Source organism: Montipora foliosa, chromosome 2, assembly GCF_036669935.1.
Source record: "Montipora foliosa isolate CH-2021 chromosome 2, ASM3666993v2, whole genome shotgun sequence".
Taxonomy (NCBI): domain Eukaryota; kingdom Metazoa; phylum Cnidaria; class Anthozoa; order Scleractinia; family Acroporidae; genus Montipora; species Montipora foliosa.
The window spans coordinates 65,030,288-65,037,787 of record NC_090870.1 but is presented as its reverse complement, the minus strand read 5'-3'; the positions used below and the strand labels follow the sequence as shown (position 1 = coordinate 65,037,787).

At 38.6% G+C, this 7,500-nt stretch overlaps 1 protein-coding gene across 5 annotated transcripts in view; it reads right to left on the bottom strand.

Moving 5' to 3' along the window:
* LOC137985904 (TNF receptor-associated factor 2-like) overlaps nucleotides 1-7,500 on the bottom strand; it is a 70,896-nt gene that overhangs the window by 48,585 nt on the left and 14,811 nt on the right. Inside the window, exons 1-3 of one of the 5 annotated variants that reach the window (XM_068833364.1) lie at nucleotides 6,306-6,363; nucleotides 5,984-6,026; nucleotides 3,741-3,878 (exon numbers count right to left, since the gene is read on the bottom strand). The exons of 1 other annotated variant lie outside the window; for it this stretch is intronic. The gene's annotated coding sequence lies outside the window, so the exon portion shown is untranslated. Of the gene's footprint in view, nucleotides 1-3,740; nucleotides 3,879-5,983; nucleotides 6,027-6,305; nucleotides 6,410-7,500 lie in introns of those variants that run through there. 3 more of the 5 variants (XM_068833362.1, XM_068833389.1, XM_068833382.1) reach the window with 3 other exon arrangements.

The window sequence follows — 7,500 nt, the reverse complement described above, 5'->3', positions numbered from 1 at the left end:
CATGAAAACTTGACTAAAAAGTGGACGGACGAATATGTGTATGGTTCGTTCTTTAAGCGTGTGCGTAAATTAATAATTATATCACACGCGCAGCTGTGACCTTGATCAGATTGAACAAATGTCGGCTAACACGAGCTGCTTGCAAACCCGTCATCGCCCCTTTAAAGGTCTGTATTTAACACTGTACTCAGTATACAAACAACCAGGATATAAACCTTTCAGTCTAAACATTCTTTATTCTCTGTTATGTTCAACTCAAAACTTCAACTATATTCAGTCCGTGCATGATGATGATACACTTTACATTAACCCAGCTTTCGTGAGCTGCCTTTATTTTCTTTTGTTGTGCCTGTCCACAATATTCCACAAGAAAAAAAACCTATAGCGTATTTAAATGACCCCAGCCATTTGAAAAATTGCTCAGCACACTCTGTATTCGTTCCCCGAATTTCTGTAAATCGTTCCAAATCGGGATGATATTTACACCTAGGGTTATCGGGCGGAAACTTTAAAACGTTTATTTAGATTTTAGAAGCCCAAAAAGGGTTGTTTGATATTCTAGAACTTTAGAGATTTTAGAACCCCCAAAAGACCTTACATATTCGAGAGCTTTAGAATTCTTAGAGTCACAACAAGGACCATGGATATTCTAGAACTTTAGAACGTTTAGAGATTTTAGAAGCCCCAAAGGGATCGTTTGATCTTGTAGAACTTAAGAGATTTTAGAGATTTTAGAACCCCCAAAAGACCTTACATATTCTAGAGCTTTAGAAATGTTAGACTCACAACATGGACCATAGATATTCTAGAACTTTAGAACTTTTAGAGATTTTAGAACCCCTCTTCCGTTCTAGCATTCTACATCGCGTACTGATTTTAGAGGTTCTTGAACCTTTTAGCTATAGATTTCTAGACTAAGAGACATGCCATAAGTCTTTTTAAAATAACTCTAAAATAGGACATAGCTATAGACGAGTTCTATCTTCTAATGACAATATCTGCACCTTGATAATCAATGACGACCCGGCAGCAAGATTCCCTTCCACGTGCACGTGACGTCATCACGGGTATCAATACCCCGGATTATAGACATGATAACACCCCAATCGACTGCGCATGTTTCCGTCGCTAAGGCTCGCCAGCAAATACGTCGGATGAGACCCCCCGCATGACTATGACAAAGGCTTTGTATGTGCCTGTCACCGATTCCTGGGGTAAATATACTAGAAGATTCAGTCAAAATCTTTCACGCGATTGTGGTGGAGGTCTTAGTTTTCGTAATACAGAAAGAAATTTAGGTCTTCCTTCAATAGGTCCTAGTTTTCGAGGGTCTTGAAAGACCTTTCACGGATCGAAATTTAATCGAGCATGAGCGTGAACTGAATCCTATAAACAGATTTAGGCATTTACGGTATCTTGCGATTGCAGTGGCTTGCAATGTTGTACCTTCGGTCTTGATTCGGGTTTGTTGCTAGTTTGGAACTGATATGAAAGAATTCGCGAATTCGTATTTTCGTGAATTTTACTGAAGCTGATGGAGTCATGATTGATTATGAAATATGATGTGCAGGCTTCTTCAACTGTGAGTATAAACAATGATGTCAAACGCAAAATAAACCCATTGCTTATTAAAGAACATTATTGAAAGATTATCTTGTACCAAACTGCCATTTTTATGTGAAAGTGGTGATTTTAGGACTATTTATATCACGAATATCATTTAAGGCACGTTTTACATCCACGAATATTATTATTAGTCCACACAGTTACCGATATCAATCAAGTTTTAAAGTTCACCATTGCACTAATATTTGAAGATTATTGTTCGTCACTATATAAGTTCTGTACAAACACTGTCTGTGACTTACAGTGTTTCAACCCATAACGCAGTGGAGTCACGCTCGAACGTAGCTCTCTCTTTGGCCGTTTGATGTTTCTCTTTATCTTTACAATATTTAAAAAAGAACAAACATTTTAGTTTTTTGCATTAATATCAAGACTTGTCATTAAAACAGAACTACTTTTGTATTTTTTACTGTAAGATATATAGAGAAACAACAACACGTGTTATGGCAAAAACGTTTCCAACTAACCTGACAAAAGCAACATAACATACTGTCAACTGAACGTTAAGTTTGGAATTATCAATAGAGTTCGGGGTGTACCTTCCGAAAACTTTAAGCTGTGAGGTATTGTCGGTAAAGAGAAAATCAAGTGCAACGTGATCTCTCTACTCTAAGGCAGCGTTTCTGGCGTTTACACGAACTCGGTTTCATTTGTAACCGCATCGTTTGCGATGCGCTTACATGTACCTCTGTTTACCCGATACCGATCGAGACTGTTGCCGAAACCGTGTCGATTTGAAACCGCTGCCAAAAGTGGGGCGTTTTCAAAACGATGCGATTTCATCTGTCGTGTAAACAGCGAAACCGCACCGATTTGATTACGGTTACTATTTTGGCGCGAAATTTGCATTGTTCAATTCAAAATAGTGAATTTAGCACGTAGTGCAGCGCTCGCTTATACCATCAAGACTTGGATTTTCTGGCGAAAACGGTTCCGTGTAAACACTTCCAAACCGCATCAATTTTGACGTGGTTTCGAAGTCATGAAACCGTGTTGATGTGAAACGGCGTTCGTATAATAAATAATAAACGCTGCCTATAAAGATAAGAACTAAAAAGAACTGAGAATTTACTTGTCAATTACCACATAAACTTTCGTTATAATATTACAATTTCACCAAATTCTTACTAAGAATACACACTAGCATAATCCAATCCAAATTAACAAACATACTAGTCTCTTACATCAAACATTCGTAAAACTCCAACGATGTACAATACGATTGAAATGGCACTGCCATCTAGGAGCTGCATAAATTAGTGCATTTACCATCACTGAAAAGTGTAGACAGGTCTACCTTACGAATCTTATTCTCAAAGGATGACAGAGTCGGTGACGCTGTGTTCTTTGCTATAGTACGCCAAATTGTGGGTACCCATGTAATGTTTGTTTAACTTCAAAGCAAAAAACGTGACTGAAAGAACTTCCTTACGTGACAGCCGTAGTTGAATGCAATTAAAATGCATATTACGTTCTGTCGTCCAATAATCCAGTGGGTACTAATTATCGACAGATAAATTGCTGTTACCTGTTGGTTTTCTGTCGTGTCTGCATTCTGTATGGGATTTAACCTGTAATCAGGCGTACTTTTCTTTAGACAGGTGCGAAAAGTTTCGTACCAGTACGCCTGATCGCAGGTTACATGGGATTATAAGGCCCGATCCAAACGCCGCTCCGCTCATGTGCCGAACCTATAAAGAACTCGATAAAGTTCGACTAAAGAGCGACTTCGGAGCGACGGCTGATTCATACGCCGTACCTGGTTCGAACCAAACTGAAATCCATACAATGGTAAAGGGGCCTAGGTACAGGTAAAACTTCGGAGTGTATTGTGGTAAGATTATAAATTATCTTAATTTGTGCGTTAGATTCGGCACATGACTCCAACGTCGCATAGTGCGACAGACCCTGCCGAATTTAACGTTGTTGGCCTCTTCAAACCTAACCTGCCGAACCAAAATGATTCAAACGCCGCTCATCTGCCGCTCTTAACTCATCACTTAGGTTCGGCGCATGAATAGATGGAACGGGCCTAAGGAAGTGATTATATTGTTTTACAACATATTTTGAAGTTGAGCAAAGAGATAGGTATTTCGTCACTGAAATCGGCTCACCTGATTTTTTGTAACTAAAGTTATCGACTCAATGTTTGTAAAGAATATGATCCGTTCGCTGAGTTCATTGGATATTACTGAGCAAGCATGCTTACATCCCAAACTTTTTAGGCAACAATTTCCTCGATTGTGATTGGTCTAAAAGAAATTTTAAACATTCAAAGTTGTCATTTTAAATCAACTAATCACAACCTTTACTTCAATCACCATAGAAACAGTGTATAGACTCCTAACTTAGGGCTTTCATAACTTGGCTCTTCTTCTTTTCTCGGAAATTGTAATTTTTATGATTAATTGGTAAGAGACTTCCTTCTCAAATTCATGTTTATGGATTTCAAAGATCCTGCAATGTTCTGTTATGCTTTATTACACATCAAGCTACTCGCCTCCGGCTTTTTTTCAAGCCTTAAAGTGCCCCTAACCCCAAAATGTTTTTTTCGCCAAAATGAATCTTTGCACCTGTTCGAAACGCATTGCGGCAATTTTTTCCTTTTTCTATCAAATTCTGCCATTCTATAGGCTTCGAAAGTTGCGAAAATCCAAGCATCTTTAGTTCACGACCGAGTCAGAAGGGGAATGGGTCTATTCCTGATATGACGTCACAATCTACTTTGCATGCATGTTTACAAAGAGTTAATGCAATGTAAATCAGTTTGTGACGTCACATCAGGAATAGACCCACTCCCCTTCTGACTCGGTCGTGAACAAAAGATGCTTGGATTTTCGCAACTTTCGAAGCCTATAAAATGGCAGAATTTGTTAGAAAAAGGAAAAAAATGCCGCAATGCGTTTCGAGCAAGTGCAAAGATTCATTTTAGCGAAAAAAACATTTTGGGGTTAGGGGCACTTTAATTGTTCTTTCCTGGCATTTCATATTACTGAGCAAGCACAGTTACATCCCTAACTTTTTAGGTAAGCAATAGTTTAAACGGCTTAGAAATTACAATTTCCTCGATTGTGATGGGTCTAAAAAAAAAAATTTAGCTCCTGTAAGCACATATGTTTCATAACTTGCATAAATAGAAGAGCTTATTGTATGTTCAGTTCCCCAACTGTTGTGTTTTGTCATATTGCTGAATCCTTCGCCAGCCATAAATTGCATAAAAAAATATTTACCCAGCTCCACTCACGCGAAAGTAATTTTCAGGGAGGTCCTGCGTATGATTGAATTGGAATTTAGAAATGTTGGTTTTTGAGGAGAGGGAAAAACCGGTGAACCAGGAGAAAAACTTTTCGTTACATAGTCAAGAACCAACATCAAACTTAACCCACGACTTCGAATTGAACCCGGGCTACAGTAGTGGGAAGCGACAGGGGCATCCAACGAATCTGTTCCTCGCATTATCTGTTCCCCAGAGGAATCTTGCTGGCTGGCAAAAAATACAGGCGTTTCGATGAGCTGGCTTGGAAATTTATTATTGATAGAGGTTTTGCCTGGGAATTCCTGACTTTTTCTAGCATTTCAACCCGAGCTGGCTGTAGTAGAAACTCTGAAGACTGAAGACTGAAGACTGAAGACTGAAGACGACTAAAAAAAAAAAAAAAAAAAAAAGGACCCCTTCCCTCTCCCAGAGAGTAGTCACAAACATACGACGGCTGGTCAGAGTGATTGCGCTTGCGGAAAAAACCGGTTTTGTCCCGGTTTTGTCGCTTTTGTTCAGTCATTTTGCATCGAGGGATTTGAAAGCGCGCGGAATTCCTGGCTGGGAAAGCAACCAATTTTATCTAGCTGGCTGGGAAATTTCTTGTGTGTCTTGCTGGGAAAAAGGAACAGATAATGTTTTCCCAGCAACACTGCAAAACACCTGAAAATGCCTTAATAACATTTATTTTCATTAACTGGGGTATAATAATACATTTTACAACAAATTGGTCGTTGGGTGCCCCTGGAAGCGAGTGCAATCACCGCTATGCTATCCCTGTTCCCCATCAACAACTCTCAAACGGGCGTATTTTAATACGTGTATTTTCGTACCCAACGCTTTTGAGGTCCTCTTATTGAGATTGTCTCTGATGAAGAACTAAAAAAAAGGTGACCGAGTCGGTGACTCTGATGTTGTTTGCTATATAGTACGTCAAATTGTGGGTACCCATGTAATGTTTGTTTAACTTCAAAGCAAAAAACGTGACTGAAAGAACTTCCTTACGTGACAGCCGTAGTTGAATGCAATTAAAATGCATATTACGTTCTGTCGTCAAATATTCCAGTGGGGACTAATTATCGACAGAGAAATTGCTGTTACCTGTTGGTTTTTCGTCGTGTCTGCATTCCGCATGGGATTTAACCTGTAATCAGGCGTAGTTTTCTTTAGACAGGCGCGAAAAGTTTCGTACCAGTAAGCCTGATCGCATGTTACATGGGATTATAAGGAAGTGATTATGTTACAATGAATTGTATCAGTCATCCAGTTGAAGGCCGTGTAATATGGCCGAAACGTCGATCGCTCGTCTATAATTTTCCACTAAGTGAATTATTTTCGTTTTATCAAGTGATTATGTTGTCTTACAACATTTTGAAGTTGAGCAACTGAAGAATTAGGTATTTCGTCACTGAAATCGGCTCACCTGATTTTTTGTAACTGAAGTTATCGACTCAATGTTTGTAAAGAATATGATCCGTTCGCTGAGTTCATTGCATATTACTGAGCAAGCACTTTTACATCCCAAACTTTTTAGATAAGCAAACGGCTTAGAATTTAAAATTTGCTCGATTGTTATTGGTCAAAAAAAAAAAAGGTTGAACATTCAAGGTTGTAATTTAAATCAACCAATCACAACCTTTGTTTCAATCACCATAGAAACAGTGTATAGACTCCTAACTTAGGGCTTTCATAACTTGGCTCTTCTTCTTTTCTCGGAAATTGTAATTTTTATGATAAATTGGTAAGAGGACTTCGTGTCGTCCATTTCGGTCTGTAATCATATTAGTGATAAACAAATCGGACTGTCGCTGCGCGGTCTTTCGATTTTGTTGTCACTCGTATGATAACAGACCGAATTGGACTCCATATCGACCGGTACGTAACGGAAAGTCGAAACGAAAGTCAACGGCTATTGAACGAGGAAAATAAGCGCGAAGGGTTATGGCCGCAATTCTCGTAATTTTTTTTGCTAGGTATTGGGTTAAATCTTGTTAAAGATACAGGCAACGACGGGCATCAAGACTTGCCCTAAGACATAACAGAGGCTTTAGGTCTGATGAAGACCGATGCCAAATTTTTTGAAACGGATGGCCCTTTCTGTCAACTCGTATGTCCCACTTCTCTCTCATCGAGTGCGAAAAGGTTAATATTTGGCTTATGTCACTTTAATCTTGAACTCGCGAAAGTTAGATATACTCAAACTTAACACTATTATAATCTGCACCCTTAAATAGTTAGAATAATTGTTGTAAATATTATTTGTCTACGTTGATCGTGAGGTCGTGGAACAACCACCCCAAGGACGTTGTGGAAGCCGGCAGTGTTGAAGATTGAGAACTTTATTACTAGTAAATCCATAGTTTTAGCTCTGATTAGTGTTATTCCAATATAGATTGAACCTGGTCAATGATTCTATCTGTTAATTTTAATGATTATCTTTTTGGCTATCTCAGCCATTCGTGATATAGTCATTTGTAGTACAATTTCTTCCTGTTACACCATAAATATTTTAGGGGAGATTCTTACATAGGGATAACTTCAAGACTTCCTTCTCAAATTTATGTTTATGGATTTCAATGATCCTGCAATGTTCTGTTATGCTAAATATTACATATCCA